At 38.0% G+C, this 20,848-nt stretch overlaps 1 non-coding gene across 1 annotated transcript; it reads left to right on the top strand.

Annotated features, from left to right (window-relative positions):
* Positions 1-10,546: 10,546 nt before the first annotated feature.
* Positions 10,547-10,698, top strand: LOC121139761. The gene has a single exon (XR_005876673.1).
* The last annotated feature ends 10,150 nt before the right edge of the window (positions 10,699-20,848 follow it).

Here is a 20,848-nt window from a genome sequence, read left to right as displayed (position 1 = left end):
AGTGCTACAGAATTCAGTGAGCAGGAATAGATTGATTTTGTTCCAAAGCATATATCATGCCACTTTATTTTTGGACATGTGATTAGCAGTTTTTCTTATGCATCTGAGTTCATTAATTCAATCGTCATTGATAAACCGTGACAGAACAGAGTTATCTTTTACAATATTTTCCCTCAGGTTTTGACACACTGATCTTATAACAGATTTTACTCATCAACCCTATAACCCAATTTTTTAAATTTGTGTATACAACTTTTTATTTAAATTAGAAACATAAATGCTTCAAATGTCAATACCAGCTCCCTCTCCCACCCCTACTGCCTTCCTCCCTTGTCCCTCCACCAGCCCCCCCCAGCCCAATCCCCACATCATTCCCCAAGGATCTCTGAAGATCTCCAGAATCTATCATTTCATCCAGGGTAGAACCTAGGCCCTTCCCCATGTGCCCAGGTTGAGAGAGCATCCCTCCATATGGAATAAGTTCCAAAAGTTCATTTGTATGCCATGGTGAACACTAATCTACTACCCAAGGCCCCAGAGATTTCTGAGGCCTCCTCCCTAACACTACATTCATGGAGTCTGTATCAGTCCCCTGTTGACCTCTCAGCCATCAGTCTGAGGTTCAAGAGCTCCCCCTTTTCCAGTCAACTGTCTTTGTGGATTTCACCAGCACGGCCTTGACCCCTTTGCTCATCACTCCTCCATCTTTGTCACTGGAACATAACTCAAATTTTAAGAATCTAGACGTATATGACAGTCTGTTCTCAGACTAGTAACTTTTGTGGCTATAAGGGCACTAAATGAAATAAAAATCTCCAAGCCAGCCCCAGTAGATCATCAGGTTCCAGGCAGTATGTTATTAACTCTTAATGGTCAGAGTGTCCAGGAAAAATCCTCAGACAAAACTCCTGCAGTTATTATACAAATTCTGGCATAATGCAATGTTTATATTTTATATCTTTAGAATTTGTCTGCATGTCTAATCCTGGCATTCTATCATTCCTTGGTCATGACACCACAGTGGCTCTTTATGTGCTAACTTTTCTAAGAAAGGAAGGTCCTGACAGCTCATTCTTTTATCATCTTTGTATGTCATTCTTTGCCCATCAATATAAGTCCCTGTGTAGAGCAGAGGTAACCTCAGTATATCTAACTTTGTTGCTATATATTGCATGCAATTACCTGAGTGTATAGTGGGAAAAGCCTTGCGATCTAATCTGTGGCCAGCCATCTAGACCACCGAATCCCATTGCCTTTTAAAGTCTACTTTGTTTTGATTATCTTGTTCCTGAGTATATATGGGGACAGATGTTTCAAGAGTGTCTCATAGCCTCATAAAGAGACCTATGGCTTTTTATGTGTGTCACAACCTCCAAGTAATAGGGAAGACCTTCAAGTAGCTAAGGGTATCTCCCCGAAAGCAGGAGGGGTAGTATAGTATGCTCATGACCTTCCTTGGGAAAATCAGTACTCCTAGGAGAATGCATACATGATTCATAAGATACAGTCCATCCTCAAGTAATGCAAATATTACAGTTCCTCCAAGTATGCAAGTGATGGAGATTAAAAACCAAAGGTGGAAAGGTGATCATCATGTGATTCAGATTTGCTGGATCTTTGTCAAGCAGCCATGCTGGCCTTATGACTTTTGCCACTCCCATAAGATATGGCTGGGTCACAGTATTTTGTAATACATCAATTAAGTATCATTTTAAAATTATATATATGTGGAAGGTACATGAACATGAGTACAGGTTCCCAATGAGAATGATGACTTAAACTTTTCTGAAAGTACTTAGAGATGATAGATTGCAAGCCACCATGTAGGTGCTGGGACCTGAATCTTGGTCCTTTGTAAGAGCAGCAAGTGTTCTTAAGTACCCGGTTGCTGTAGACTGAGATATCATAATTTTTAATATTACATTCAATCTCCTTTGCCTAAAATGATTTGGGTTTACTTTTCTCATAAAATTTTGAAATAGTAATGTTAATTTTTTTCTGATTGTCTTCACAGTTTAAAAACATTTCCCCATTGTAACCATTTCCTTAAAAGACATAGGCTTAAGTTAAGAAAAAAATTGCATTGAGTTAGTTCATATTATTTTTTAATTAATAATATTATTACACTGTCTAGTCATAAAATAGTAAGGGCTGTGAGAAAATTGAATATATATCAATTTTAAAATTTTGTAAAAATTTATTGGCCGAAAAGTACTTTATCATAAATTGCAGCAATATTGACATTTTGCAGTAAAATTAGGTGCTTACTGTGGTGTTATATTATTTGTCTATTTTTGGTCTTATTGCCTCTAGTTCAGGAGTTTCTTTTAGAAAATGTCCTTGCCAAATACAAAATCCTGTTTTTCCTCCTTTTTTCATCTAGTAGCTTATTGTCTCAAGTAGTTTTATTTCTCGATAATATTTTTATTCATTATTTGGGAATGTCACATCATGAACTCCGAGCACACCCACTTCCCGCTCCTCCCTGGTCTGTCCTCTTCATGCCCCAACCTCGAGACCTCCCCAACAAAGAAGAAGAAAATAAGCAAGTCTATTTTGTTTTTCTTAGATTCTCACTGGACCATGGTCAAACTCCTGGCAGCCAGTCCCCTAAAAAAAACTGAGAGCTTCCTCTCCTGACCCCCACTAGAATCCATCAGTTGTGGAAAGCTTCGTCATCCTTACCACAATGTTTTAGAGTTCACTTCGATGGTTTTCTGTCTAGACTGTTACTTTTGGGGGTTTGGGGTTAGAGTAGGGGTTGTCACGGAAGCCTTTTGTGTCCTCTTCGTCAGCTGTGAGTTCTGTAGTCATCAACACGTCAACACCTCTGCACAAGTAGTTCCCTTGGCCTTTTCCAGTCATCCGGAACGCGGGTCATCATGGATTTACATAGGGTTTCTGGCAACAGTACGAAACACAGACATCTACTTGGTCTCAGGTTTTAGCAGGCACCAAGTACTGCAGCATGGTCTCCAGTAGCAGTACAAGCCACGGACATCAACATCGTCCTTTGCCACTGCCATGGATTCCATCACAGCCCTCAGTGACATTGCAGACCACTCACATCAAGACCCTATGCAGTAGCATAGCCCACAGACATCAACATGGGTTCAGGCTGCAGCACAGACAATGAACGTCTGGTGCTGGGGGTGGGGGTGGCTCAGCCGTTGAAGGCTAGGCTCACAACCAGAAATATAAGACAATGGACGTTTATGTGGTCTTTGGCAGTAACATGGGTCACAGACATCAACATAGACCGTGCCTGCTGAATAGGACCACAGACACAGACATGGCCTTCAGCACCAGAAGATCCCAAAGGTATCAACATTGCTTCAGACAGCAGCAGGGACCATGGACATCTACATGAAATTCGGGCAACAGACATCAACATAGACCCTTCAGATCTTACATTGGGTCTGTAACCCAGTTTTATTCCATACATATAAATGGAGAAAGGTAGAGTTCTACTGCTAACTTCCCATTTGCAGTCCTATCTCAATTATGGAAAATCAGTTGACGCTTCAAGCATTGGTTCACTCTGGACTTCCTACTCCATCAAATTGATCTATATGTTTTTCTTGCCAGTATCACAGTATAATGTAGTATAAATTCATTAAATTCATTAACGTAAATGTACTTAATACTTTCTCTTTTTTCCTTTGCTTAAACAGAAAAGAAGAGATGTTGGGGAAATCCTGTTATTTGCTTGTTATTTGTCAATAAAGTACTGTTGAGCCAATAGGAATCTAGATGGGAGGGACTAGGAGTCCAGGAGAATTCTGGGAAGGAGAAACACAAGAGAGTCAACATGTAACGCCATGGGGGTAGGAAGCCTGGAACTATTCTCCGGTAAGAAACATACTTAGATTAACAATTATGGGGTAATTACTTAAAGCAGAGCTAGCCAGTAAGAGACAAGCAAGGCCAACAGCTTCATAATTAATATAGCCTCCTGTGTGTTTATTTGGGGACTACATCACAGCAGAGCCCAGGCTGCTGGCGGGGGATAAACCAGAGCAACAAACAAAGATAAAGCTTCTCTTAACAGGAAAGTATTAACATTTTAACAATATTAATGTTTCTGATCTATGAACACATACTATCTTGTTAGTTTGTGTCTTAATGCGTTTTACCTAGAAACTTCATTGCATTCATTTACTAATTGTGTATTACGCACAATTTAATGTTAGGATATATGGGAGTCCTTATAAAACAATATCCTGTAGAAGTAGACTTCTAAATAAAGATATTACTGTGAAAACTGAGGGTGGGAATTTTTGCAAGTGTTACTGAAAGAACTGTATACTCATAAAATGGAAACTGGACCTACTTTGCAGTCTATACCAATTCAAAAATTTTGATTACTGTATGAACTATCAAATCATCTGCAAGCATAATGATATTACTTCTTTCATGATTTTGGTGTCTATTGTTTCTTTGCCTGCTTGCTCTGATTGTTATTTTTCATGCAAAGGACACAACTGGTGAAACTGCACATCCTTGTATCACACCAAATCTAATCAGAGTGTGAAGGCTTCACCTCTTCCATTTTGTGTGAAATGTGATTTGAGTTTTTTTAGATCATATTTACCATACTGACATGTGTTCCTGCTAGTCATTGAATCTGACTTGACTTTAGAGATAATGCATTTCCATATTACAGAATTCAGTTGCTTGTACCTTCTTGAGGTTTATGTTTTACCTATATCCACCTTTCTATGTTGTGTTGCTTCATTTTTGAATCTAGGTCATGATGGACTCGCAGTATGCACTTGGGAAAATACTATTTTCACTATCGTAGAATAATGTAAGAATTATTTACATTGGTATTTTCTTAAATATTTCTTGGTAATCATGAATGAAAATGTCACATTCTGAATTTTTCCTTTATGAGAAAGTTTTCACCATTGTTTCAATCTGTTTGTTATTCTACTTGGCTTTTTATTTTGTCATAATTTGATTTTGGTAGGATTTGTGTTCCCAGGAATTTTCCCATTTATTCTAGGCCATCAACTTTTTTGTTGAGTTGTCATGTATAATAATCTCCAGTTATCTTATAAATTTCTGTGGTGTCAATTATACTGTCTCTCTTGTCACTTATGATTATATTTATGAGTGTCCTCTCTCTTATTCTTGGCATAGCTAAAGGTTTGTTTCCTTTGTGTGGTTCTAAGAATGAGAAGTAAACTTATAGAACAACCAAAACACTTTAAAGTTAGCCAGGTAAAAAGAAATTGATAAACAGAATATATAATGAACTAGAAAACTCAATAGGATGGAGCAGTATCTTCCACTTAAAATAAGCTAGAGAGATAAATAGACATTTGCAAAAAAAGAGAGAGAGACATGCTGTGGCTAACAAGTTATGAAAATGCGATGTAGGAAGTAAAAATGAATACCACAATAAGATGTTAACATCGCTCCATTAAAATGACTATTATAGAGAAGTTAAAGACAACAGTTATTGGTAAGATTGTGGAGAGAAAGCAACACACGGGCACTATTAGATTGTTAGTTGAAATGTAAACTAATAGAAGTATAATGAGAAACAAAACTGAATTCCCTCAAAAAAATTGTACAAGAACTTTGTGACAGACATGTACCATCCAAATTCTTGGACGAAGGAGGCAAAAGATCAAGAAAACAAGGTCAGCTTGGGCCACAGGAAATCTCAAAAACAAAATAAACCAAAACAAAGAAATAAACAAACTAAATTAATCAAAACACAAAAGCCATCACCACTAACTCCAATTTACTGACTAAAAACATAATCAAATGACAATACAGAAATAATGAATAATTGCCCTATAACACAGCAGTCTCACTAACGGATATATATCCAATGGATAAGTGAAACAGAGACAACTACACTGAAGTGAAGTCTTTCCTCATTTACTAGAACATCATTCTTATCTCCAAAGAATCATGTCCAACAAGTGATGAACCAAGGAAGTATGCTGTAAACCTTCCCAGAGGAATACTATTCAAGTCTAATGAGAACAATGTTCTTTAACTTGCAAAGAAACATAGGTAGATATGTATGCCACTATGTTAGATGACATGAGCCAGGCATGGAAAGCAAAGCAGCATGTGAGCTGCTCCATATGTGCAGCCTGCACAAGCAATCCTCCTATGAATGTTGATTAGAAGAACATATGGAAAGTGGAAAGGAGGGAAACATGAGGAAAGTTGACTCTAGGAAGAGTACAGTGTGATTTTGTTGTCTAGGTGAAGAATTTCATAGAAGTCTGACTGCAGATAATATCATACTATGTGTCACAGAAAGAAGCAAAGATTTGTAATGTTTTCACAAACAGAAAGAATAAAAATTTGAAAGATTGATATTTAGCACAATTTAAATTTTATATAACATGCACACCTGCTGAAAGAACACTTGTTACTGAATTTAAATGTACACTTTTATATTACATAAAACATTTATGTATCTGTGAATAAACTAAATTTAAATTTAAAAATGTATACTGTAAACATCATAATTACCAAGTGGTAGAATTTCAAAAGGAAAGCTCCACCAACAGTTTTACTTGAAATTAGATATGAAATACTGGCCCTTGTTTATACATATTAATGCTAAATTTAACAGTATACTGAACTTATTCTATTGTTTTCATTATTGTTTATCACTGAATTTATTGACATGATGTTGTTTGTAAGATTTCAAAGTCAAAGATGAAATGTGTTTATAGTCTTTAGAAATGATACAACGTAGGCATTGTGTGATTTGGTGTTGTAGAGTTTAGATCGGCATCCAGTTGAGGCCGTGCTAAGCATATTAGAGCTAAACACTAAAGTCATACTTCAATCCAAGGTAGTGTCATTATTTCTTCAACTCTAAACATCAGTGCAATTCTCTTGCTTGAAGATTTCCCTTGACTGTTCCAAATAGTTAAAGGGTGTGTTTCATATGTGGCCAGTACTAAAATTCAAACCTTGAGATTCTGGAGAATGAAGCCAGGTATAGGAAATGAAATGAGCAGATCTATTGAATATGCATCAAGAAGGCTGTAGAAAGTATAAAGTCTACCTTGTATTTAGGCAGAGGAAAATTATAAAGAGGGGGCAAGTATATATTGAACAATTAGTATATGGAAACCACTGGTCCAGATTAGTTGCTGATGTGCAGATGCTCAAAGACATACGTGGGCCCAGCAAAAACAGAAAATAGGAAAAACCTATTCTAAAATTATTAAGAATATCCTGACAGCAAGGGTAGCTTATTAACCAATGAAGAAATCTTCTCAGCACATGACTTTCTGTAAGTGCAGAGATCAAATGTTTATGAAGTCAGCATTGTTGATGGGCTGCTGATACCATTGTCTGGTGGCACTTAGAAAGAGCTAACTGGTATACCCACAATAGTACACCATGCTAAGACAAAGCCGAATATAATTACAACTTTATTTCTAGCTGCTGAATTTCACCATGCCATTTAATGAAATACTTTAATTGAAGCAATAGAAGCAGACACTACCTGACACACAAACTATTAGTGACTGTTTTATACTTATCACTGTGTTGTGATATGCTAGTTGTCTTTCTGTTGTGACATAGTTTTCTTCCTTTTTCTGATGGCTCAGTTGATAGTTTTCCCATTGATGTAGTTTCACCAGCTGACCTGAACAAGGGGGAGCTTATAGACCCCAGACTGATGACTGAGTGGCCAGCATGGGACTGATGCAGACCCCTGAACGTGGGTGTCATTGAGGAGTCCTCTGCATTCTTTGGGGCCTCAGGCAATAGATCAGCATTTAGCCCTGTAATCCAGATGGACTTTGGTAGCACATTCCACGTGGAGGGATGCTGTCTCCACCTGGACACATGGGGGAGGGCCTAGGCCCTGCCCTGTATCATGTGACAGACTTTCAAGATATCCTGTGAAGGGCCTCACCCTCCTTGGAGAGTGGAGTGGGCATTGGGGGAGGAATTGGGATATGGTTGAAGAGGGACGGGAGAGGAAGGGAGGGAGAGTGAACTGGGATTGACATGTGAATCAAACTTGTTTCTAATTTAAATTAAATAATAAAAAGTTGTAGTTTCACATCCACATGGACTGAAGCAGGGATAAACAGAGCAATCTGCAGTTTGTTCAGGATATTTAGAGGTAGAACTGCATGGAATGATAAGGTTGCAGGTCTGGAGCTGCCGATGCCACAGGTTCAGTGAATTGTGTCCTGGATGTCCCTTTAAAAAATCTCATTAACACTGAAGTATGTAATAATCTCACAATTTCATGGTATTCTTTGGCACTTTTGGAGGATGGGGTTTGTAAAGAAGAGGTGACCTTATAACCACAGGCACCTACTCCAGGAATCACTATATGTTACTCTCCTGTAAGGGGACAACTATAGTCCACATCATCTTTTAAGTTTTTGAGGGAGTTAGGAGAGAAAAGGGCATACTACAAATAGCATGTGTGACTTGTGACTTTGCTCAGAACAAATTGAGGCCTGTGAATTGTATAAGTGAGCAAATCTAATTTTAGTGAACAAAAGAGCCTGTGAGATGCTGAGTGTAATTTTTATGTAAAAATAGGAGTCTCCAAAGACATCTCTCTTTAAACAGATGAATGCAAATTACTGAAGTCATCCAAATTGAGGTTGAGTTATGCATTTTTCATTGTACTCTTTCACAACAGAAAAGGCTTTTTCTGTTTCCAAATAGGATGCATTTGGGGTAAAGTTTCACGTTGTGCACCAGGAATGGCTTAGCAACGAGAGATCCAAACCAGTCATGTAGAGAAATTATTTCTGTATTTTTTTCCCTTAAATACAACTTCTGCCAAAAAGGCTGGCCAACTGTCTACTGTATCTATTTTTCAGAGACTTGAATTTTAATTACACAAATAAGAGTTTTAATGCTATGTAACAGAATATATGATATATGTTCCACTGACACCCAGCGTTTTATCAGAGGACAGACACAGCAGGAAAAAAATACAACTCAAATTTCACTTGTATATAGGAAGAAGCTCAGTTCTCAAATCAGTGCCAGGCATGAGTTTTAGTCAGTTACCATTTGAGCACTGTTAATGCTATGATGTAGTTCAGCTTTATATCTGCAAAACTCTTAAAACTGACTAAAAGTTGTTGGCTTATATAGCACTACAAGGAGATGCCTGGTGTGAGAAGATGTGCTGAATGGTTCACATTACTCTCCTTTTAGATTTTGCTTTCTTTTTATGACCTCTTCTACTGATTTTTTCTTTTTTTCTTTTTTCTTTATTCTTTTTTTTTTTTTTTGGTTTTTCGAGATATGTTTCTGTGTATTGTTTTGGAGGTATCCTGGAACTCCCTCTATCAACCAGGCTGGCCTTGAACTCACAGAGATCTGCCTGCCTCTTCCCCCAAGTGCTGGGTTTAAAGGCGTGTGTCACCAACACCCGGATCTACTGATTCTTAAAATGCTTTAAAATTGTATTTACTTTATTTTTATGTCTATCAGTGTTTATCTGCATGTATATATCTGAACTATGTGTGTGTAGTACCTGTGAAGTCCAGAAGAATGCATTAGTTACCTTTACTTGAGGGTTTATAAGATTATTAATTGTCATGAGTTTAAGATATATTATTTATATACATATATGTGTGTAAATATACTTATATATGTAAATATATGTACTATACATGCTGTATGGAATTTAATCTATGCATTGCTCTGTGTTTGTCAACATAGGCAGTCACTTATTGATTCAACAGATTTGGATAGATGGAGTGCCAACTAATATGAGTTTAAGTTCCATACACTGAAAATCTTAGACAAAATCCCTATAACTCAAAGAGTGGAAGGTTTCATTTGTCATTAAGTCAACTTGCATTTTTAGTTAATGGATGGGCAAGTTTTGCTATCCTTGCTTTCATGTATTATTTTGTTTATTTAGTTTCTATTGAAAAATATCATACACAGTATAATCTGATCATGTTTTTCACCTGGTCCAAATCTTCCACACCCTCTCAAATCCTCCCTACTTCCTACCTTACACATCCAACTCCATACCCTTTATTTACATGACTTTAAAAAGTAAACAACCAAAACACAAACACATAACAACAAAAACCAAACACACAGAGGCACATGTACACATACACACACCACAAAATTGGACACCAAAATATTTGGCAGAAGACCAATAAAAATAAAAAAGCCCAAAGAAACATATTTTTAATTAAAAGATAATCAACAAAAATCCCATTGAGTTCATTTTGAGTGGGCTAAATCCTCCAGGGCATGGGAACTACTCTGAAATGTAGTTAACATATCCAATGAAAGTTCCCTGAAGAAAACTAATTTTTCCTTATTCAGAATGTATCAGTAACAGGTAACTTCTTGGTTAGGCAGGTTTGGCCCATGTCCACTTCCTCCATTCAGGGCTGGGACCCTGCCTGTCTTGAGTTCTGCCACAGTGTCTATGAGTTCATATGGTTCATATAACCCTCAGTCTGTTGTGTTTGGAAGACATGTTTCCATGGAGTCATCCATCACCTCTGGACTCCTCTTCCACATAGATCCTTGAGGCCCAAGGTGAGAGGTTTGATGGAAACAACTCATTTAGGGAATTCCAAAATTGACCTAAATTAAATTCCAAGGGAAAAATCTTCCCTAGGTTCAGAATATGCAGTAAGAAATGTGAACATCGTAGCAGATATTTGATGATAATGTATTGTGCTGAAAACAGGGAATAAATTCTGTTTTGGTATTCTACCCAGCCCTAATCCTGTGCTTGAGCTTTAAAACTCAAGAGTTTGCTATTTACAGTTATTTCTCAGGGCTTCCCAGGGCACCCACTTGCACGACCTTATGCCTATCTTATCTTTTTCCTTCTACTGGAATCTGTCTGTCGAATGTGTTAAATTCTGTATTGCTTTTTGTAGTGGCATATTATTTGTGACTTACTAAGGCTTGCCTGAAGATTCAGAAAGCAAAGTCAGCCACAAGCCATAGAAGTCAGGCACATATCTTTAATCCCAGCAGTCAGAAGCTAGGAAGTGGTGGTACATGCCTTTAATCCTTTAATTAAGAGGTACATGGATTTCTATGAGTCCAAGGTCACCAGTCTAAAAGAGAATTATAGCTCACACCTTTAATCCCAGTACTCATGAGAAGTATATAAGACAGGAGCAAGATATCAATAGGAAACATTCATTCCCCAGCCACAATGAGGAGAGGCAGCAGCAGTTTGAGACTTGATAAAGAGCTCGTGGATCAGCTCTTTCAGCCTGAGCTAGAACTAAGAGCTAGTGGCTTGGCTGATCTGCTTTTCTAATCTTCAGATGGAAGCTTGGGCTGCAATTACCAGTCTCTCGGTTTTTTATTTACTCATGTTACAGTTTTTGACTTGTGTTTTTGTTAATGTTGTATTATAAGTGATTGCTGTTATCATTATTATTATTATTGTTATTATTATTTTATTCTATAGTTTATGGTAATCCCAGTACCGACTTCTCCAAGGACTTCCAAATTTAATTTTTTTTTTTTTTGGTTTTTCGAGACAGTGTTTCTCTGTATTATTTTGGATGCTGTACTGGAACTTGTTCTGTAGACCAGGCTGGTGTCAAACTCACAGAGATCCGCCTGCCTCTGCCTCCTGAGTGCTGGGATTAAAGGTGTGCGCTACCAATGTCTGGCCTAAATTTAAATTTTTGTAGTTTCCTCTGCTTAAAGATTCAAGCTGCCTCTGTATTCTCAAAAGATGTTAAAATGTTTTATTTTTTTTGTCTTCTGCCCCTTTTTGCTAACTTTGCTCATGGGGCTTATTTCATTTTCTTCGTTGTCTTAAGTTCTTTGAAGAGTTCCACAGATGTTTAAGTGTCATGTTAAGCACACAACAGCACCATCACAACCCATCAACTAATAAAAAGGTTTCTGCGCAGCATAATACCTTAATAACTAATAAAAAGGCTTCTGCGCAGCATAATACCTTAGTTAAGACCATGCTCTTCCTTCTGATTGCAAAGAAACAGTAATGTTCTCTTCAACAAAAGTCTTCGTGATTAGCCTATTGTGTGTCATTTTATCCAGAAACCTCCTTCTGTAACTCAAACTTTTGTATTCATATTTTATTACATATCTTTGATATTCTAAAATGTCTCAATTTTAATATTCCACACCAAATTCATAGTCTTTCTTTATAGAACAAAGCTAATTTCAGTATGTCCTATGAGTGTATTATTGTGACTTTCTTTTGTCCCTTGATTAAAGCACACACACACACACACACACACACACACACACACATTTTCATTTTTAAACAAGCTTATATCCAAAGGTACCCCAAATGAATACGCCTTCTAATACTAATTAATTTCAAGGAAAAAAGAAATAGCTTTAGGGGTAGTTGGATAATAGCCTTAATATAGATCTCAATAAGAGATTCTGTAAATTTTATCTCCAACTGAACTTTGTATTCTATGTAATCTTTCTCACTTCTACTTTTTTTCCATGCCTTAAATCTATCATGTCTACTTCTAGTGAAAAGTGCACAGATGGTATTTTGGGTTTTATGGTTCTGCTTGTGGTCTTTCCTTCTGAGTAGGCATTAAGCAAATTGCTCCTTCACAGAAACCATTACTTTAATTCCTTACTCACGTTTATATCGATCATGAAATAATCAAATTATACCATCAAGTGGACTAAATGTAATTTGTAAAAAAGGCTTCAGACATGCTCAAAATGAGGAGCTGTAATTAGTAAATCTGTAGATCGATGGTATATTTATGTAAAGTTGACTCAAATGGGTTGTTCCATTTTAAAGCATTGATTATACAAGTCTTGTGTCTAATCTGGGCTTATATCTAGAGCATTGGAGCAGTGACAAATGCTATGCAAATTTTTCTTGAGCCAGGGATCTTTATTTAATGGTACTCAAGCCATTATGTCACCTGAGAACTTAGGAAGTCAATACAAACAACACAACAAAGGAAAGCAATATGTGACATGAACAAAATTTAACTTAATGTCAAAACAAATATGATTACTAGATAGTCATTTTGTTAATTTTTGAATGTTTTAAATTTTTTTCTTATGCTAACGGTCAGAAAATAGGTTTAGTCCTTATGCTGTTTTCAAAATATGTTGTATCTTTTAAATCTAACAAAAACTAAAAATATTTTATCAATGTCCTGATGGTGTTTTCAAAATATGTTATATCTTTTAAATACAACAAAAATTAAAAATATTTTATCAATAAGAAATGAGGGAAAGGGAGAAGGACCTGGAACTGACTTGTGAAGCAACCTTGTTTCTTATCTAAACTTAAATTGGAAAATAAAATATAAAAAATAAAAATAAAAAAAGAAATGGACATACTTTAGTAATCTTTTCAATTTCAAATTCTTAATAAAATGAAAGCAATCTGTATAAATTTAACTCTTATGTCATCACTTAATAAGTTATTATAAAGTATAAAGCCACGGGTAAGACAAGAAGTAAATTCTTTTGTTTACTTGTTTGTTTGTTTGGTTGGTTAGTTTTATGAGACAGGGTTTATATATGTATCCCTGGGCTTCCTGGAACTCACTGTGTAGTTCAGCCTGTCCTCCAACTCAGAGATCCACCTCACAAGTGCTGGGATTAAAGGTGTGCACCACCACTGGCCTGCTAAGCAGTCTTTTTTTGTGTGTGGACTTAGTTACTCACTAAAATTTTTCTGAAGATCTTAGTGCGTTGGAGAAACAGTATGGGTAGAATTGATCTAAACCTCGAGGATTCTCTTTGTTTTTTTGTTTGGTGTTTGATAAGGTGTTTCAAGCATCCAAGACTGGTATTAAACTTACCATGGAGCTGAGGATCACCATCTTAGGATTTCTATACTGTGATCAAACACCAAGTCCAATAAAGCAAGTTGTGTAGGAAAGGGTTTATTTGGCTTACACTTCAGCGTTGTTGTTTGTCATGAAGGACATCAGGACAGGGCAGGAACCAAGAGGCAGGAGCTGATGCAGAGGGCATGGAGAAGAGCTGCTTACTGCCTTGTGCCCCATGGCTGGCTTGTCCCTTTCTTTTATAGAACACAGGACAAGCAACATAGTGATGACAACATCCACTAAGGGTTAGGTCTTTCCCCATTGGTTACTAATTGAGAAAATGTCTTACAACTGGACCTCCTGGAGTCATTTCCCCAACTGAAGCTCCTTCCTCTCTTATGACTCTTGCTTGTGTCAAGAGTTGACTCACAAAACTAGCTAGTGCAATCACCCTGAACTTATGCACTTCTTGATGACATCTACAGAGTCCTGGAACTCCAGACTTGTGCTACCATGCCTGCCTGGCTTTATATATTCTTGAAGTTCGAACCCATAACTTCATACAACCTCAATAAACACTGTATCCAATAAACTGCATTATTATTCACTCAGTTTTCCGTGTGGTTCTCTGTTTGTGGGTTAGTTTATTTTTTCTTTTGATATGTTTCTGTCTTTATTTCTAAAAGTTAGACCTCCCAAACTGTTGTAAAATAAATATAAATAAATATAAGAAAATATATATACCTGAGTACATAGATTAACTAACTTGATCAATATTGGTTTTATATAGTTCTTTAAAAACATACAATTTTTTGTCTATCTATTGCCAGTTAATTAGTATAATTTGCTTTATTTTTGTTCTGAGTAGTGGGTGAATTGCTCTCATATATGACATTACATAATACCTTTTGTCTAAATTGCCAAGTTCATTTCAGCCTTTTTTTTCCTTAATGAACTTGAGTTGTAGATTGTGAGTGTTTTCTTTCTGGGCCTATGAACCATTGAAAGAAAGATTGTATCAAAAAGTGTTCATTTAAAGTAATAAAGCTTTAGTAACATTCCCTTATTCTTGTAAACCTTACACAAAACTTTTTCAGTAAAGAGATGAAAACAAATCAAGTGATAGCACTGGTTTCAAGAAACTTATTAGTAGAAGAATAATGGCTTCCGACAATGATGCTTATTGGTATGCATTGTGAAATGACTCAGTAAATTAAGCAGGAAAAACTAGCTCCTTATGACTTAGAGTCTTTCATAAATCACTGTTGATGGCAGCTTGATGTCTAATGTAGCCCATGCTTGGAGCTGGACCATTCACAGTGGTGGATTCTGGGTTCAGTTTCTCTCTACCATGCTGCTATTCCGATAAGCTTGAAGTATGACTGTCAGTTGGTTTCTCACACAGCAATTCATTCTTGTCCATTAGAAAGCAACACAGAAATTGTATCAGCTTTTGTAACTCATCTCTGGGAGGTGAGCACAGTTGTTAGAATTATATTATGATGTATAAGTGCAGTAATGATTCAGTGTTGGAAGAGCTCAAAGCTCTCCAGACCCATTTTAGAAGCTGGATTCCAGAGGTCTATTGAACAATACATCAATAGAGAAAGAATAGTTAATACAAAATAAATACAGGGTCTGAGAAAGATTAATGCCACACTCATGTCTGAAGAAATTGAAGGAATTCAAAATTAGTATTGCATTTTTCAAAAGTAAACTTCCAGAGTGAAAATAAAATGGGTGTAGTTAATAGAAAGCTCGGTAGTACCATTTGCTTTCTAATCAGTACTTGACTGAGAAAATACGTTAAACCACTATACTGCCTGTTTTAAATAAATTTTCTTTAATTTTGTTTAGTGCGTTTGCTTTTCACATTCTCTCTTTAGGTAATAAAACTTCATTGGCAATTTTTTAACTCAAGAACAATACAGCGAATATGCTTCAAAGCAAGCTATGACCAATTATAAGTTGACAGGGAACAAAATCATTTTCCTACCTGTTGGGCCTAAGAAAGGCTTGGATGCGAGGCCCAGTGTAAGCTCCTGAGCCTGACTTGAGTTTAGCGACCTGTCTCTAACCTGTAACCTCCACGTGGGGGTGACTCAGCCAGATCTGATACAAGATTGCCCCCTGCCTAGCTACCTGCCTGCTTGGTGGAATACTATTGGCCCTTAACTCCTCACATCTCCTTACCCTATCCCAAGATTCCCATCCTCTACCTCAGTCCTATATAAGTTCCTGTGTGCTGGAATAAATTGAGATCCTGCTTCGACAGACTCACCCCCAGTAACTAATGGGGGGAAGGTCTGAGTCATTGACACTCACCATCCAGCTCAGCCCCAGGATGAGGCCGGCTGGACTGGCCCTCCCCCCCCCCCCCGCCGTGCTTGCTCTACTTGCAGGGAGGACCCTGCACCTACCCATTTGTTCAATGCTAATAAACTCAATAAGATCTGTACTCAACTTAAAATCCACATGAATAATAAAAAAATTAATTACAATGGAAAATATTCACCAATTTTAGACATATAAGTAAACTGATAAGGTGTTAAGTTATACTATTTCAAGGTGATATTATTAATCAGGTTAATGAAAACCTTAATGCATTTAAAAATCCTAAGAATTTTCAAATAAGGATGATTATATTTATTTTCCTACCACATAAAATGGTATTATAATATGCATACATTTCATTCCTTGGCGAACATAGTCATTTGCACTAAGAAGACTTGAGTCTTTGAAACTTCTACAGAGATGCCAAGATATTTAAAGAGTTCGGTTAAAAATAACTGTACTCGGTGGCTCAGTTGGCAAAGTGCTTAGTCCAAGGTTACAGTCTCTGTTTCTACAGTAGGAATTAGACAAGGTGTCCCTGCTCCCCTTTCTGCAGTCACTTCTAATGAAGATGACAGCCATCATTTAAATACACACCATTAAGTAAAGAACATAAATGTCAATAAAACATTTCTTATTAAGTAACAAGCTGATGGCACCATAAAAGTGAAAAATTTTCCAGTTGTAAAATATAGTCAAAGTCATAACGGAGTGCATTAATACAGTTTGACATTCTCTCAGTATTCCTTAGTGAACTAAGAAGGGGCTTTAATTAAAAGTGACTTTGATCACTTTACATTTACACTCTGAACGACATAAGAGTGTTTTCCTGGAAGCTGATCCTCTCAGAGCATTAATTTGGGTAGCTCTTCGGTGACACTCAAATGCAGATGTGCTCTAGAAGCTATGGCTATTTCCATTTGAGTCTTTCAAACATTCCCCCTAGTAAGATCTGGGTTTATGATGTGAGTGTGTCCATTTGGCACTTACTTGGACCATTTTAACTTATATGAGAGTGATTGTAAGTGCTACATGTTTACAGCTGTGAAAACCATTTTTAACCCAATCCTATGTAGTTCAATCTTTCAACAAAATCATTTCACAGAAATAGAATGTCTATATGTTTACCCCTAATTACTCTCCTATCCATGGTACTTACTTATGGTCTTCCAAGATTACCCATTATGGTCTAAGAATTCAAACATATTTTATTTTAAAATTTCTGTTCATTTTACATATCAATCACAGTTTCCCATCCACCCTCTCTTGCTGATCCTCCCACCTTCTTCCCACCCCACTTCTCATCTACTCTTCAGAAGGGGGAGTTAACAAAGCCTGGCACATCAGGTTGAGGCAGGATCAAGCAAGACCCTCCCCCTTGCTTCAAGGCAACCCACCATAGAGAAAGGGTTCCAAAAAGCCAGCTCATGGACCTGGTCCCACTGCTAGGGTCCCACAAACAGACCAAGCCATACAACTGTCAATGAGGTCCTATGCAGGTTCCCCAGCTGTTGGTCCAGAGTTCATGAGCTCCCACAGCTCAGGTCAGCTGTCTCTGTGGGTTTCTCTGTCAAGACCCTAACTATCCTTGCTAATACATTCCCTCCTCCCTTTATTCAGCTGGACTCCTGGCTGGTCCAGTGCTTGGCTGTGGATCTCTGCTTCTGCTTCTCTCAAGCACTGGATGAGGGTTCTATAATGACAATTAGGGTGGTCTGGTTAAAAGATAAGGTTAGTTCAGGCACCCTCTTCACTATTGCTAGGAGTATTAGCTTGGGTCATCCTTGTGGATTCCTGGGAATTTCCCTAGCACCAGTTTCTCTCTAACACCACAATGGTTCCCTCCATCAAGATATCTCTTTCATTGCTCTCCCACTCCATCCCTCTCTCAACTCCACCATCCTGTTCCATTGTGTTCTCATCCCCCATTTCCTCTCCACCATCAAATGTCCCTGCCACAGTTTATATGGGAGGTCTTATCTATTTCTCCTTCCCAGTGAGATTAATGAACTTCTCCTATGGTTCTCCTTATTACCTAACTTCTCTGGGGCTGTGGGTTATAGTCTGATTTTCTTTACTTATGAGTAAGTACATACCATGTTTGTCTTTCTGAGTCTGGGTTACTTCACTCAGGATGGTTTTTCCAGTTCCATCTATTTGCCTGCAAATTTCATGAGGTCATTGTTTATTTATAGCTGAGTAATACTCTGTTATCTAAATGTGCTACATTTCTTTTGATCATTCTTCAGTTGAGGGGCATCTAGGTTATTTCTAGGTTCTGGCTATTATGATCAATACTGCTATGAACATAGTTGAGCAATTGTCCTTGTGGTATGATTGCCCAAGAGTGGTATTGCTGGGTCTTGAGGTAGATTGATTGCTAATTTTCTGAGAAACTGATTTCCAAAGTGACTGTAAAAGTTTTCACTCCTACCAGCCATGGAAAAGTGTTCCCCTTATGCAGAACCATGTCCAATATAAGCTGTCATGAAAGTTTTGATCCTAGCCATTCTGACAGGTGTAAGATGGTATCTCAGAGTTGTTTTGATTTGCCTTTCCCTGATGACTAGGACGTTAAGCAATTCCTTAAATGTCTTTTGGTCATTTGAGATTCTTCTGTCAAACATATTTTGTAAATATAGACATCAGAATGATTTCTTGTTTTGAAATCTGAATCTGTCTGTATACACACACACAAACAGAGACACACACAGAAACACAAACATGTAATTGTATTATATATATGAATTATTGTTATTGATAAGTAATATCTCCAATAATTTTTAAATAAATATTATTTAAATTATAAAGAATTTTATTGTATATATCAATCCAAGTTCCTTCTCATTCCCTTCCTCCCATGTCTCCCACTTGTCCCCCCATCACATCTCCCATCTACTCCCCAGGGAGGGTGAGACCTTCCATGAGAGATCATCAAAGTCATTTGGGGCAGGGCCTAGGGCCTCCCCCATGTATCTAGGATAAGGGAGTATCTCTCCTTGGGGAATGAGCTCCTAAAGTCTGTTCTTGTACTAGGGATAAATACTGGTTCCACTGCCAGAGGTCCTAAAGACTACCCAGGCCACCTAGATGGGGTAGTTTGGGGGCCCTGGGTCGGTCCTATGCTGGCTTCCTAGCTGTCAGACTGGGGTCCATGAGCTGCCACTTGCTCAGGTCAGCTATTTCTGTGGGTTTTTCCAGTGTGGTCTTGACCACTTTGTCCATCACTCCTCCCTCCCTACAACTGGATTCCAGGAGTTCATCTCAGGGCTTAGCTGTGGATCTCTGCTTCTGTTTCCGTCAGATGCTGGAACTGGATGAAGGTTCTATGATGGCCTTTAAGACAGTCATCAATCTCATTATTGCGGAAGGGCATTTAAGGTAGCCTCTTGACTATTGCTTAGATTCTTAGGGTCATCCTTGTGGATCTTTGGACATTTCCCTCATGCAAGATATCTCTTTAAAACTTTAATGACTCCCTCTATTAAGGTATGTCTTTTCTTACTCTCATCTATTTATCCCCCAAGTCAATCTTCCTGATCCCTCATGTTCTCCTCCCCTCGCCCTTTTCCCCCTCATCTTTCTCCTAATGCCTTTCCAATAAATTTTTAAATGGTAAAAGAGAATAGATGTTTAAAATAAAATTAATTAATTTTAGCAGTCAATTCTGTCTTGACAAAAACATTTTGTTTTTCAAATACATATTAGTGCATACATTGAATGTAGGAGGCAATTCCTGTGCTTTATTTTCTTTTATTTATTCTTTGTGTCATTTTCATCATGCATCTTCAACCCACTCATTTTCCAGTCCCTTTATATCCATCCACATTCTGTCCATGCAATGCCCCCCAAAAAGTAAAATTTAAGAGACAAAAGAAAAAGAGAGAAGGAAAATAGCAATCTCATCATGGGAGCAGAAATGTGCCTTTTATCCATATATCTTTACTTGCAAGTATTCATCACAAAGAGCCATTGGTCTGATTTGAGGCCTCTGACTTCTGCTACACTGTCCTTGCTGGATCCTCACTGGAACTCCTTTTAGTTATCCTGCTGTTGCCCTGTACTGTAGAGATCATACAGCTTAAAGTCTGTAGGACCAGTCCCTTCACGTGCTCCAGAAGATCACAGATTGGGCAGATGTTGGTGTGGGCCAACACATAACCCTGGTTCTGGGTGTGGGTAGTTACAGGGCTGGACAGTCTACCAGGTCTCCCTTGTCCTCACCACCAGGGTGAACGTTCCTGCATTGTCCTGGTTAATTCACTTCTGATGCAAAGAGAAAGTGGGAGGGGCCAGTTCTTCTACTTTTCTCTCCTCAGGGTCAGATCTCCCTCACCTACACCTTTAGTGTCAGCTCCCCTGTGTTGCTCAGGTATTGCTTAGGGGCTGCTCTCCCAAGTGCTGCAGCCAATGAGCAACAGGACCAACTCTCTCGCCTGCCCCAGTTGTTCATGGGAGGTCATGGCTTCCTCATCTATAGCACCACATGACAGATGGGTAATAGAGATGACTGTCCCATGCTCACAACTTTCGGGACTGGCTCACCCACCTTGGCTCACCCACACCTCTGCCGAAGGGTTGGCTCTGTTACGCTACCCATGCGTGGTGGGTGCAAGGCCTGTCCTCCCAAGGGTTACAGCTGTTAGGGGGCAGGGACAGCTTTCTGGCCATTATGATCTCAGGGCCAGCTGTTATCCCAACCATGCCACCACGTGATAGATGAGAAATGGAGACAACTCTCCCATGCTCAC

The sequence above is a fragment of the Mesocricetus auratus genome, unplaced genomic scaffold (assembly GCF_017639785.1).
Source record: "Mesocricetus auratus isolate SY011 unplaced genomic scaffold, BCM_Maur_2.0 Super-Scaffold_100001, whole genome shotgun sequence".
Classification (NCBI taxonomy): domain Eukaryota; kingdom Metazoa; phylum Chordata; class Mammalia; order Rodentia; family Cricetidae; genus Mesocricetus; species Mesocricetus auratus.
This window is presented reverse-complemented; position numbering and strand designations above follow the sequence as displayed.